Source organism: Ascidiella aspersa, chromosome 4, assembly GCF_963924565.1.
Source record: "Ascidiella aspersa chromosome 4, kaAscAspe10.2, whole genome shotgun sequence".
NCBI classification, from domain to species: domain Eukaryota; kingdom Metazoa; phylum Chordata; class Ascidiacea; order Phlebobranchia; family Ascidiidae; genus Ascidiella; species Ascidiella aspersa.
This window is the reverse complement of record NC_139450.1, coordinates 8,449,287-8,463,707: the sequence shown is the minus strand read 5'-3', so window position 1 is coordinate 8,463,707 and position 14,421 is coordinate 8,449,287.

The following is a 14,421-nucleotide window of genomic DNA, read 5'->3' as shown; positions in this document are numbered from 1 at the left end:
TTCCTTCCCTCTAAAATAATTCATTTTATACTCGGCATGCCACGTAGATATGCAGTATCATTTCCTACCCCGAGTATTCCGGTGGCGTCATCAATGGTGGTTGTAACCACCTGCCGTACATCATCCAGTCCACGGACGGCGATATTTTCCAAGGAGTTTAAACCAGCCCCGACATCGCCAAAGAAACCGCTGTTGGAAAACTTGAACAGTGATGGGTCTTCCGTGAACACCAGCGGGAATGCGGGATCATAGTGAAGTTCGTTTCAACGCTGACGTTTTCCAAAGCTGAGATGTCGCGATCGAGTTCTCGGTGAAAGACGCTCGTACGATTGTCGTAGTCAGCTTCCTCTTGGCTCAACGTGTCGTTCGCCATCGAGATGTTCAGCTGCCGCGACTCGAAAATAGCTAATCTGCGAAGACGAACTTGGCCACGAGTAATCGCGAGTGAATAAAGCGATGTGTTGTCGGCTTTTAGTTCTTGTAAAGTGTTCAACGATTGAAGACATGCCCGTATGGCATGTGATTGTGCAATGGAGGAACCCAGGGTAGCGCGTGTGCCTTCAAGTGCAGACTTTTGAGTTTGTAATATCATTATTCTATTCTTTTGAATTTCGTGCAAGAGCAAACGATCTATTTAAAGCGTCTGAAATCAAGTGCCAATGCCAACTGCGTATTTTGTAAATCTTCCAGGGACAAATTGCTCTGGGTTAATAGGACCGCAAATTGTTTCATTTGAGCTGCAACTCGGTTAAATTTGTCGTCTATCTCCGACTGCAGCTTCTTTAAACGATTAGCAAATTCATGCTCAAGCTTTCGCATCTCGAAATGAATTACAGCTTCGGAAAACAAACAAGCGAGTAAGGCAACAAAGAAAAAACGTTTTTGTCGAAAATGAGTGGGCAAAAATTATACAGGGGCCAAAGGGATATTGCGTTCATTATTGAAAGGCGCATGGGGAACTCTATGCATCAAAGAAACTTCTGAACCTGTTGCAGTGGTGCAGACAGATCTAGATGCCCGAGCTTGGCAGGCGGTGTCAGCTGCATGATTTAATGGATAAGTGTCATAAAAATTATATACTTGAGAAGGGACAGATACATTATGATTACAAGAATTTTTCTTTATTTGGAAATCTAATACTAAATTATCAACAGGAGGACCATTACCATCAGCGAAAATGGTCTCATTAGGAAACCAATTAATTGGATAAGACGCGAACAATATGGAGAATTTATCGCCAAGCCTATAATACGGTAATTTTACAATCAAGCCCTTGTTTGAAAATTGAGTAAGTCTAGGGTTGAAAACAGATATATGTACATTCATAAGCAAAGCAATGATGTCAACGGGAGTGGTTTGGTTAAAGGGAGCCCAAAATCATCCCGGAGTGCGTAAACTATGTTCATTATGATGGCCACGAATGTTCGCATTATTCGGAAAAATAAAATCTGCCGAGGAAGCAAGCGGATCTTTATCAAGTTCTAGGGTTACCTACAGGTATAGATACAGCCATAGTGCCCAAACAACCTGTTTCCGAACAAGGCGTAGCGCTATTTAGAACACGAAAACGAGTTAACTCATTCAAATCGTAATAATTTTGAACAGGCCACCAATCAGCTAACTTGGCCTTGGACGGATAATTATAAGGCTCATGATTTAAAGTTACAATTCCTTTACTCTTTCATATTTTGGAAAAAAAGTGCATAGAAAAACAGTTAACAGGCTATAGGCCGATATCAAATCATGGACCATGCCATACACATCAGTGTGGGATTCCGAACTCACTTCGAGATAGGTTTCATGTAGGCTTGATAGCCTTATATGATTTATTCCCACCCGAAATGTTACCAATTGTCGTTGTCTTCCGCATGTGCATTCCTCAGCCTATTCATGCGGCGTTGCATAATACTTTCCTGTGGGATAATGATACTCAGTCCAGGGCTTGGCTGCAGACCTGCAATTGCCAAAAATGGGTGAGAAAAATGTCGACCCATTGGAGCTAAAGTTCGCCTGCAGCTGGTGAAGCGGTATAGATATTTGAGGTGCATCGAACCTTGGATAAACCCTTACTTTCAATTTAAATGCGTCCAAATTTGACGCATCAGTCACCGCCATATCATTCAAATGGATATTTTAAGCGAAACCACCCCTATTTTAAAAAATAAAAGCAAAATCCAATTGATTGTTAAACCTACACAACAAAACAAAAGTATTAAATCCTAGGCACCCGGAGTCGACGGTTCGGGTTATATGCCCTCAAACAAAACAGACAAATTACAACAAACGCTAATTTAATTAATGGCATTATGATAGCAATCACCGCTACAGAATAAGGATGGACAGATATATTAGTGGTGGTATTTACATTTGCTATTTGGCCATAGTAAGTACAATTTCGGATTTGCTGACTTTCACCAGCAATAGGACTTAAAACAGAGCCATGTTTAGCAAAGAAATTGCGAGACCTTAACTGTTTATTTATAGAGTGACACGCAGACCACTCCCTCCATAAGGTCCAGGTAGATAAACACACTGGACATTTTACCTGGCGTCCTTGAATCAAACGAAAGTTCTGGTTTTCCAACAAACCTGGAGCAGAAGAGCATTTGGGGCACGAAACAGGACATTCTGCCAGAACACAAGGTAAACGAATCCCGTTTACACAAATCCTGGAACTATTTCCACAGGATGTGATACACGGGGTACAACGCATTACCGAATTTGTCCCGTTTCCCACAAAACGTTTTATCCTCCATGCTCTTATATTGGACATCGAATTACATGTCCGAAAACAAACCAGAAACAACATAGGAACATATCCCAACTTCATGATCTGCGTCATTTTACAGGTTTTATTATTATTTTTTAGTGCTTAGGTTTATCCTTTCAAAGGACGTTCGCAATCCGATGAACCCTAGATCTAGAAAACGCTGCAACATAAGATGATCAGTCTTAATGCAAAAACGTTTAGGTATACCAAAACCTGTTTAACACTTAATTTTATTTTTAGAAAATAATCAAGTATACAGCTTTCACGTTAGCGAACTCGCCGGGCGAGTGTCACACATTAAAGTTTTAGACCCGTCATCATCTTCGACACTTAATTTCTAAGAGGAATATTACATCTCTTATTTTATCACATGTGAGGCTTCCTGCCCTACCGCATCTTAACTCAAGAACGTGAATTTGCACGCGACACTAGCACCAAAGGGGTCTCTCCTCTCCCCAGATACACATTAGTGAGGCATTTGGCCCTACCACTAGAATATACAAAAAAAAAATAGCGCGCGACACTGAATTTTAAGGAAATTCCACCCCTCCGTCGTTATCCGACTATATTTTTATTGCAGGAAGAATCAGTTCAACCCTATTTTATTGTAGAATCATATGTCACCGCGATTAGTTAACACAACTCGCAGTACCGCTCACCAACCGAAAGAAACAAACAAAACAGAATGTCAAAAACACTCTGCATACCATGACAAGCAAACGCAAGATTTCGAACACTCGAACAACCAATTACTGTCTTAATCAACGACTGATACACGTTTTATCAAAGAAATCTCCACTCGGACAAAATATAGCGATCACCTTATTTACAGAAACATTCGCAAAACAACAACAATATTACTGGATCATTAATTCAAGCATTCCAAACCATATTTTTTCATGACCATTTGCCCAAAACAACATTTTCGAGCAAAACATTCATATTAACTCAATGGACTTTCAGAAACTCAATGGACTTTTCGAACATTATAGGTTAGTAAAGTCGATCACACAAGCGTTTTTATTGTTAGACAGCCGAACATCTGAATTTAAATTTTTCTACTCTTCAACAGATAATGTAACAGGAAACGACTGATCGCGAGGCTGCTTGTGAACTCCCCTTTAGACAATTCAACAGTCACGTTAGTCCTCGTCAAGCGAACAATTTCAAATGGCCCTTCCAGCAGAGAAGAGATTTTATTTGTCCTAGAGCGCACGGGCAAACAAGCGTGCGTAGCGTCTTTCCATTTTGACGGAACTGTTCGCACTGTTCGCACTGTTCGCACTGTTCTACGAGAGACGGTAATTGACTATGTAAAATTCCAGGCTTTGAAACAAAACTTTCAGGAGCAAATCCAGACACTAAGGGCGCAGTTACATTTACAGGAGTTCTTGAAGTCATGCCCACTAAAGCTTTGAAAGGTGAAGAATCCATGTGCTCTCGCCACATGGAGTTTAATGCAAACTGTAGCCATGCGAGGTTTCGAAGCCAATCCTCGGGAGCTGGCTGGGTCGAAACTAGATCACGCAAAGACCGATGAAAGCGCTCAATTTTTCCTTGACAACGTGGATTATATGGTGTACTGTATCTATGATCGATATTATGTTCTGTGCAAAAGGTATGAAACGCCACAGACTTGAAATTTGGCCCATTGTCAGTTACAAGGACTTCCGGTGAACCAAAATAAGCGATCCAATATTTTCTAAAGGCATCAATCGTATGCTCAGCGGTTTCATGTAACAAGGGAGCTAACACAACAAAAGTCGATTCGCGATCGATCATAGTTAATAGATTGTGATAACTCGGTTGTGTATTTTAGGCCTGTAGCGAAAACACATCCATATGGCAAGTGCGAATGCGCCCATTTGGCTACTGAAACGGCTGCAAAGCGACCTGCTCCAAACGCTGAGGGCGATTTTTGATGCAAACTGAACACTCTGCCGACCAACTTAAGATATTTTTGCGTAATTTTGGACCATAATAGATATAACGAAGCGCATTCCAGGTTACACGTGCACTATGGTGAGTGTAGTCATGATAAGATTTGAAAACATAATTTTGCGATTCCACATTTGGCGAGAGAACAAGATCTAATGAACCAGGAACATCGAACATTATTAGTGAACCATTGTGAAATTTAGCTAGTCGGCCTTGTTTTACATGGTGCTTTTCGCAAGTAGTTTCCCACAGTCACAAAAAGATGATTTCTGTAATTCATACAAACGATCTAGGGACAGAGCTGAAGGAAATTGCGTTCTAGCGAAATGCAAAAGTGCTTTTTCATTTTCAGATGAGATTTTACAGCCTTCCGTACTGAAATAATCGGCGATCACATTGTCACAACCTTTTACATGCTGTATGTCAAAATCAAATTCTAAAATATGGCCTATCCATTCACGTTGCCTAGCTGAAAGACTTTTCGGCGCTCTTTCACTATTGTACGTAAAAAAAAAACGAAAAAAAGCATCCAAATTATAGTCACTTTAAGATTGCGATCGCTGTGGGTAGGTCAGCATAATATTTATTACTTTTTCTGAACCAGCTAAGCGCCCCCAATAAGTTTGCCGCTAGATGGTAACATACACGTGGGGGGTGACTATGGCCAGTCGAGGGTGTGACCCCCCTCTATTAAGTAAAAGCAAAGTTGAGTTGCTACTGCAAGAGGCCTTTCCCCCAGTGCGCTCACTTAAGGTGCAATTTGACTCGTAAATAGCCACATTCTGTATAACGGGATTTGCCTTTAAAAGAGCACAGTTTCAGTATTGTACGTAAAGAAGGGTCTCCTTCAAAAATTAATTGTGCCTTTTTTGTTGCTCGCAGCATGACAATCTTTACTTTGTTGGAAAAACGAATCCTTGTTCTGTGCAACAGTCGTACAGTTAAGTTAATAGCTACAAGGTGAGACACCTGGTGCAAGGTCCAACAAACCCTATTGTAATACATGTTTGCCGCTAGATGGCAGAACAAATTTTTTTTAGTCGAGGGTGTGACCCCCCTCTATTAAGAAAAAGCAAAGTTGAGTTGCTACTGCAAGAGGCCTTTCCCCCAGCGCGCTCTCTTAAGGTGCAATTTGACTCGTAAATAGCCACATTCTGTATAACGGGATTTGCCTTTAAAAAAGCACAGTTTCAGTATTGTACGTAAAGAAGGGTCTCCTTCAAAAATTAATTGTGCCTTTTCTGTTGCATGCAGCATGACAATCTTTACTTTGTTGGAAAAAAGAATCCTTGTTCTGCGCAACAGTCGTACAGCCAAGCTGATATTTAACGTATCCGAGCAAAACTTTTTTCAAGCGTTATTTCCTGCCTGGAAATTAAAAAATAATAAAGTATATTTTTCTTAATAAATACAAAATTTAGGCAGAGTTCGCAAAATATCGCGTTTGTCTTCGCAGTTTGAACAGTAAGCAATTTATATTTTCAACGGGTTAAGGCAGTGTTTCTTAACCTTTTTCAGTTGGGGGCGCGAGACATTTGAAAACATGGCGGCGCACTTAGCGAGCGAAACGAGCGCGAAACTTTTGAGGTGTAGCTGCATTTCTCTTAAATTGCTTGCAATTTTTTAATATATAGGTTTAAAGTTGCATATCTTTAAAAGACTCCAGTCCTGAGTGAGACCAAAATAAGAACAACATCAATGACGGAATAATAGACAGTTAGCAATAAGGCGCAAATGGGACTAATACTTAATCCGGAATCAGACCTTATGGCCAAAATACGGCCTATGCAACCCAAACACCATCCATAACTATCACGAACTACTCCCCGAATACTTTTGACGCCAAACCAATTGCTAAGCAAAAAAATCCGGGGCCAAAATAACGTCGCCCAAATGTCGACAAGAAACGGCCAATGCCAAACAGGTTCCCCCCAATCATCCCATACCCTTTCCCTACAGTCTTGGGCGTAATTTTGTCCATTTAAGTCTTATTTCGATTAATTTGGGCTTAATTCGACATGTTTACATCTTATCTAGACTATTTTAGATATTATTCTGTCGTGATTATTACTGCGAATTTAACGTTATTATGTCGGTGGTCTTAGTACCGGTACTATAATATTTATAGATCATCTGATTTAGATATTGTAGGTTTAATTGTGTTTTCTACTTAAGAGGACTGTGAAATCAATGAGCTTAGCTTAATAGAAAATCTTTTAACTATTTTTTCTTTTTGCTCGGGGCGCACATGACAACCTTCCATGGCGCACCAGTGCGCCGCGGCGCACCGGTTGAGAAGCGCTGGGTTAAGGGTTTGTCTGACGTTGGACGCATTTAGTCATACCATTTCAAAAACATCAAGCAACATTGTACTTTGTTTGCATGTTAACTCCAAAGGACGTGCGTGCGACTTCTCGCAAAACCTCTTGACGTATAAGGGTAAAACGTTTCCAAACATTTATAGGGAAATAACCTGCGTGACCGTAAAAATCAAGTCAAGTACATTGCCTTGGTAAAAATTAAATTTTATGTGACAAAATTTCTACTTTATGTTGAATAGCTTTTTGCAGTTTGTTTAACCACGTAAATGGAGTTCGCAAAACATTGCGTTTATTGCAGCGTTTTCCGTAGCATTCTTTTATAAGGCATTAGGACACTTCACAGACAACGTACAGCAACACTAACCGAGTATAAACTACACAACATTTGGACTGAGTTTGCAAAATATCGCATTTATTGCAGCGGTTTGAACCCTAAGCAAATTTACTTTTCAAACGAGATTTTTTTTCGCTGGATCTTGAATCAGGTATGCTACCTACCGGGATTACGTATTTGCTTGAATTTCTCGCAATTTGAACAATTGCTGCTACGACTTTTTTACGTTTGTTAGTAATTTTTGATCGACATATGTCACGGGTTTTCGTTACGTAAAATATGCGAGACGTGTTTAGCCAAGGTTGTCTGTTTAGTAGCACCATTTTGAAAAACACACATCGTTGCGATTTGGTTTGAAGTTAAATATATTTTTTTTAATTATCGGCTATAACATGCGGCTTCAGGAAAAAGGTTATACAATGCTGGTAACACGTGATTAGTGATTGATTTGTGAGAGCGCGTTCGCGCCTTTCCTTTAGTTGCCTATTTCAGACACAAAACTGATTTTTAAACGTTAATTTTTCATTTTTTACACTGTTTTAACCAAATGCAAAAATAATGGGAGTTGACGGAAACTAAGAATTAAATCTTTAGAGCCACGCAGATAAGTCACACAATTAAACACGCCATTAGATTAATGCCGCTTTCACGCAGGGTGTGGGATGTTACTCTGATTGTGGGGAAGCATTATAGGTTAACCTTTTATTAGACACAAGATATGACATGATTTGAAAGACATTACAATCATCACATGATTGGAAATTTCGATTTAGTGACACGTAGTGCAAATGTTTAGGCATAAGCGAAATTGCTATGACATTTCAAAAATATTTTTGTATTATTTAAGCCTCTTACGAAGTTCGTACGCTATCCGTAACATTACCTTTTGGGTATATTCTGATTACCACATTTATCTTCCATAATCATTGGGTATAACATGAGGCCAGCAGAAGCAACGTAATATGCAATAGTGATAAAGAGCCCACAGTATGATGGATTGTTTCATTTTGTCAAATCAGACAAACTTCAGGTATACTTCGTACATTATGATGATTATTGTCGTGTAATTCATTTTTAACCAGTTAAAATAACTGCTAAATATTTTATTTAACCTGAGCAACACCGGGTATTTCGTCTAGTAGTTAAATATTTGACGAAATCGATAGACGAAATCGTACATAAAACAACTGACCAGTGCTTTAAAATACCAATACCCCTCGACAACATCTCATCACACCAACATAAATGGCTTCAGCTATAACTTTACTTTTACATGAATGTATCGTATTATACATGTGTAATAATTGACGTGCTGAAATATCAAGTGTTTAATCGTCAACATGTTTAAAATCGTCAATTATGCTTAAAATATACACAAAATCGTTGTTAAAAACGTCAAAACATCAGGTGTTTAGCATAAAATCGTTCAGGTGTTTATAATTTAAACACTAAGATTAAAATTGAACACCAAGGTGTATTAGGTGTTTAAACGTTTAGATTTTAAACGTACATAGACCGTTTTTTTGTTCAAATTTAAACACCGTTCTGACTGTGTGGCTCCAGCTCCTTCTCCAGCTCCATTTAAATTTCACATAGAGCTCCGGCTCCAGATCCAGCTCCGTTAAAAATGCACGGCTCCGTGCTCTGGATCCAAAGCTCTGATTAAAACTACACAGTTTTTCGTGCAAAGAGTTTCATACTATTTCTAAAATCAGCATAACACTAATATGTATTTTACCAAGTAATTTAAACAGCCTGCTGAAATGATACGATATGGCTTCTACAGGCTAGTGATGAAAGGCCCCTCCTATTTGTACAAAGACCCTTGCGAAGCAGACTGGATTTGAGTACGATTTTCCTCGTAGTTCACCTACTGGAGCAGGACACCTATGAAACACGAATGTAGCTTTGGCAAACTGGGCTTCGCACTGATTCTCAGGCCACATCTATATTAGGATCTTGTTACATAAAAAAAACTCTCCCATTGTTGCATTTAGCGGGAACTTATCTAATTCTAACCTTAATCTAATTTTAGAAAGCTGAAATAAATCTAATTGTTTGAATCTGGCCCAGGCGTCCAAATGGTAAGCACAGCCTTCATAACCAAAAGAGCTGTTCTGATAGTTTGACAAACAGTATTTATCGATTGCTGAGGTATTTAACAATATCCGCGTATTTGGTGTTTTTGCAATTATTTAAAAAGAGTTAGGAATAAAAATTGAAAGGGGTCAAGTTCTTTTCACGAGATTTTCAGGCCCAGATCTGTTTATATTGGTTCGGCTTCGCGACCACACTCGTAGCGGAGGCTTGCCAATACTAACATTTGTTACCGGGCAGGGGTCCGATGAAGTGTTATCATACATTGTTAGTCCCGGTGGTGACATGGCTTACTTTCTGCATGTTTTTCTGTTTATGCTCCACAATTTAGTTTGGAATAACATCTGCTATACCAGACCTGGACAACATACGGCCCGCGGCCCGCCAACCAATTTAATCCGACCCGCGGTGAGCTTGTTTTTAATAGTAAAATGGAAATTTTTTTACGGCTTTAAACGAATTTCTTCTGTCTTTCTCGTATGTTTCGCGCCATTTTTTTTGCATTTGCAAACAAAAAACGTCCTCTGCACTGTGGCACTCTCCTAAACGAAAATTTAACAAACTTAGCCAAATATTTATATATTTTTTTGCGCTTCGGTATAATATATTAAGTTTTTTTTTAATATGAAAGAAATACCGACCGTTTTCTAAGTACCGAATCAATTTTGCCAACTTACTTGGCTTAATTCCATGCTTTGTGTTTCTCCCGATTTATATATTTTTGCAACATAGGTAACCTAAAGCCTCAAAAAGCATAAAACCATTGTAACTTATTTGTGCGAAATTTTTAAGTATTTTAACATTAACTTTTAGGTCAACGCGCCCAACAATTTAATTATCGAAAATATATCAAGCAATGCACATTGTTTATCTGTGCTCTATGCGTTACGTGAACCTCTAAATAAAAATTCTAGTTAACGTTAAAAAAGTAGGCGCTTCGCACGACGTCTTGTCGCTATTTCTTTAAATTCGACTCAAATTGCACATTTTCGCACAACTCTAAACGTAATAAAAGTTTATTAGCTTATTTGTTTTATAGCGTCAGAGTTTGACGTCATATTGCGTGTATTAGATATTCTATTTTTCACCCGCCCCAACATTTAGGTTTCTCATGCGGCCCGCGGTAAAAAATAATTGCCCACCCAACCCTGTTCTACACAATATATACCTAATTGGTGGCCGTGTAGGGGATGTATGGGACTTATGGAACGGAAATGTTTTTTCGGTGATATTTTTCTACCTATATCTCAAAAACACTCGCGGTTATTTTTTTTTACTTACAGCTATAGTTTACCGGGTAGGAAAATATACAAGGAAATATAATTCAAATCAGACATATCCTTCTAAGTTATTTCTAAATAAAATAACATCACTTTTTGTCCATTCGTCCCACCCACAAGACCTAATGGAACAGAGCATGGCTGCATCTAAAAACACTGCGCTGAGTATTGCTAAACTTCTCAACTAATGTTGTACAAATAGCGGCACAATAAAATGTATTTTCAAGAATAAAATAAAACGCATGGAAACATGCACAAAATGCAGAAATGTTATTTTTTAAATTTCTTGCAGAAATTGCAACTCAGATTTATTATTTCAAAATTTGTATTCTTCAGGACAACATATCTGCAAAAATAATAATTTTTAGGGATACGATGAAACACAATGCAATACAGGAAAGCGCAAAACATGTCATTTTTAGAAAAAAAATAGCTAAGACCTAGAACACGGCTTAAATGCTTATCTGCACGGTCAATATTCGTGATTTTTCTGAAGTCAAATTCTTCTTGTAGCGATGCAATGTTTCTATCGGAACTCCATAAGCTTTGACTGCTCCTTAAACTCCGTTCATTTGACAATAAATCACAGGTGCCCTATTAAGGTTGTTCTAAGCAGGGCAACAGAGTCGGTTAAAAACAAAGCAGGGCAACAGAGTCGGTCTGCTACCCTCAAAATCTAGAAATAGGATCAAATAATGATCAAAGGACCAATGGAACAGCTAAGAAGAACATTTTAACCTAGAAAAGTAAACAACTGTAATAAATCGACCATTTCCCAATGCACAATGCAGAACTTTTTAGACGAAGTTTTGTACACAAAATCATATTACCACAACCATTTTTTTGGGGTTTGCCAACAAGAAGCGCAATATTTTAGTGTTTTAATGATGGTCCGAACCACTGGAACGAGCAGTAGATAAGTAAAAAAACGATGTAATATTTTCTGCATATTTTTCCACGGTTCGCCTTCAATTTGCAAGCAACACTTGTAGGTAACTTCTTTAACAACACCTCCTCAACCAAACGCAAATACGGGCTGTCGCTCGCTAAGTCATCTAATAAAATTCCTTTCTGAGCGAAAGCTGTTGTAATTTCCTGCACTGGATTTATGACGGCAGTGCCATAACGAATGTTCTTCAACAAGGTCCGCAAACACAAATCAAAAACAGCCCTGCTGGTAATTGTAATTGTTAACCAACGTTTTGGCAACCTATACAGGCCGCCTTCGTCAAGGTGAATGACACTGAACGCTCGTACAATAAATGGAAAGCAAAAAAAGGAAAAAAGCAGAAATAAACGCGAGCAACCAAACGATAAGAAAATAATTAGCGACTGCCTCTAGTCCTTCAGCAGGTGCTTGTAGCATGCAGAAAGCATCACGTCAGTTTTGACGTTCATGGTGTTACCCTTCTTATGGATGTTCCACGATTCCAAAAAGGTCCGCAAATGATTGATAAGCGCCAAGTGAGATTTTTTAAACGTTGCCATAACATGCTCTTGCAAAGTCGAAGTTTTTGTTCGCTGGTCATATTTACGTTCAAAAGTAAAGCTTGCAAAAACGACTGTAAAGAAGAGTGTAAATCGAATGTCGTCATAAGCGTTGTCAATAAATTTTCAGTTCAAACCTAATTGATTTAACTGTCGAACATTTAACACAAGCCATTGCAGTTCCTTTCCTAGGGAGGCGCGCATTAATTGGGCCAGATCCACGCGTTTTTTTGTCGAATTATCAAACTTTAGCTGTTGGGGAACCGCTCTGTCCATACCAATGGACCGCGCCTGAGTCTAGCAATTGCGTCTACCAATCCTGGCGAAATGCGCGATTTTAGTGGACTAGAAGTGCCGGTCGTCGAGTGCGCACTGGCTGGCGGGGTCCAAAGATTAAAATTAGGCTGTTGCAGCTGTTTCTACCAACACTGGCTTTACCGATTCAGCCGAAAATTCGCCCGGAACATTGCTTTGTTTATCGCCTAATTCCGGATATAAACTCGAAACATACGGGGGCGCTGGACTTTCTATCGACACGTGTTTTACCTTTTCCACATCATTTGACACCGGCCTCGATGCCAACGCAACCAAGGTAGAAGATTTCACTGCCGAATCGTCCTTGAATAACTTTTGCAAGGCCTTAGTTTCAGCCTCTTTCGCATTAGAAGTTAATTTGTGCGCCTTCTGATCAATTCATAATTGCTTGTTAATGCCTTTCGCCATATCGCGAGATTTCTCTAAGGCCACACAGTGTCCAACCCTGTGCTGCCGCAACGAGTCCAATTCAAGATTTAGACGTTCAATTTCAGCAATATAATTTTGCGCCTGATTCTTGCGGTCCTGAATCGACACGCTAGAATCCTCGTTCGATGCGACCGGCTTGTTTAAAGACGACAAAACAGACGTTAATTTCTCCATTATTATACTTTCGCAAAAAGGTAGAGACTGTTATCAATTTTGTCAAGCGCAAACACCAAATGCACACTCCACAAAACCACCAAACAAGGCACTCTCTCTTAAAACAAAATGCAACCAATCAAACCACAATAAAACGTAATTAACTACCCGAAAATCTATCACAGAAAGCAAATTGAAACCACAAACACAGGGCACCAAACGTGTTACTGCTCTCTAAGGTAATTATTAGAAAACAATTAAACCCCTATCTAAACCGTAAGTGAGTTCTTAAAATCCGGGTATTAAATTACCTTGATACTAAGAGTTTATACTACAGACCACACAATTAACCCAAGCAACCAAATGTATTAGAGGAGAAAGTTGTATAACACCACACCAACGCTTATAATACTTGAAGAAAAATTACTTACAGACGATAGCATAACACAAACGTTCTGCCCTCTAAACCACAAAGGCCCGCTTCCCAAATCTACTGACGTTTAGACGTCCGAGCACTGGTTAATATACACATTCTAAAACTAGTTGTTACGCAACGCCCGAATGTCGCCAAAATGCGTCGCCCGGAACCCATCGCAATAACATGGAAGTTTCGCGGGCCACTCAATACAAGATTAAAATGGCGACATCACGAGGTAGGTCAGAAAAACAGATTAATTATCGTTCGAGACCGGCAGGCACCAGTATTCAAAGCTTCAGTTTGTTGAAAAACATGAGTCGAAAAGAGAAACCACAAAATCTCCCCTCTTCAGGTACTTGAGATTATTTTGAATCCGTTTTCTGTCTCCATTTTAAGTTGGTTGACAGAATAATTTATCTGAATTGCACTTGGGTGTGAAGCAAGTCGGTTAATTATGAGCCTCATTAAAGTATTTTTTTGCCTCGTGAATTAACTTCACTTGTTCAAGGTAGAAACTTATTCAAATTGAATTGTTCATCTTCTGCTTCGTACTCACTCTGTTTTATACACAAAATTCAGTAAGAGAGATTTCTACGGAGAAGAGAATTATTACGTAGCAATTGTTATAATACTTAATAATAAATACGTGATACGGGCGTCGGCTTATTGCCTTCTTTCTAAACATTCTCTCTTACAAGAAGTAAAAATTTTATCCTTATTTAGGCAAAAATAACGCTAGCTATTCATGAACAAAAGTTTTGAGTCACAGTTTCTACAAATACACAGTGCTATAAACACAGGATATTCTCATAACACGAGTGTCGACTTCTCAAAACACGATTGTGGCGAACAATAAGATTTTTTAAAACGACCAGGTT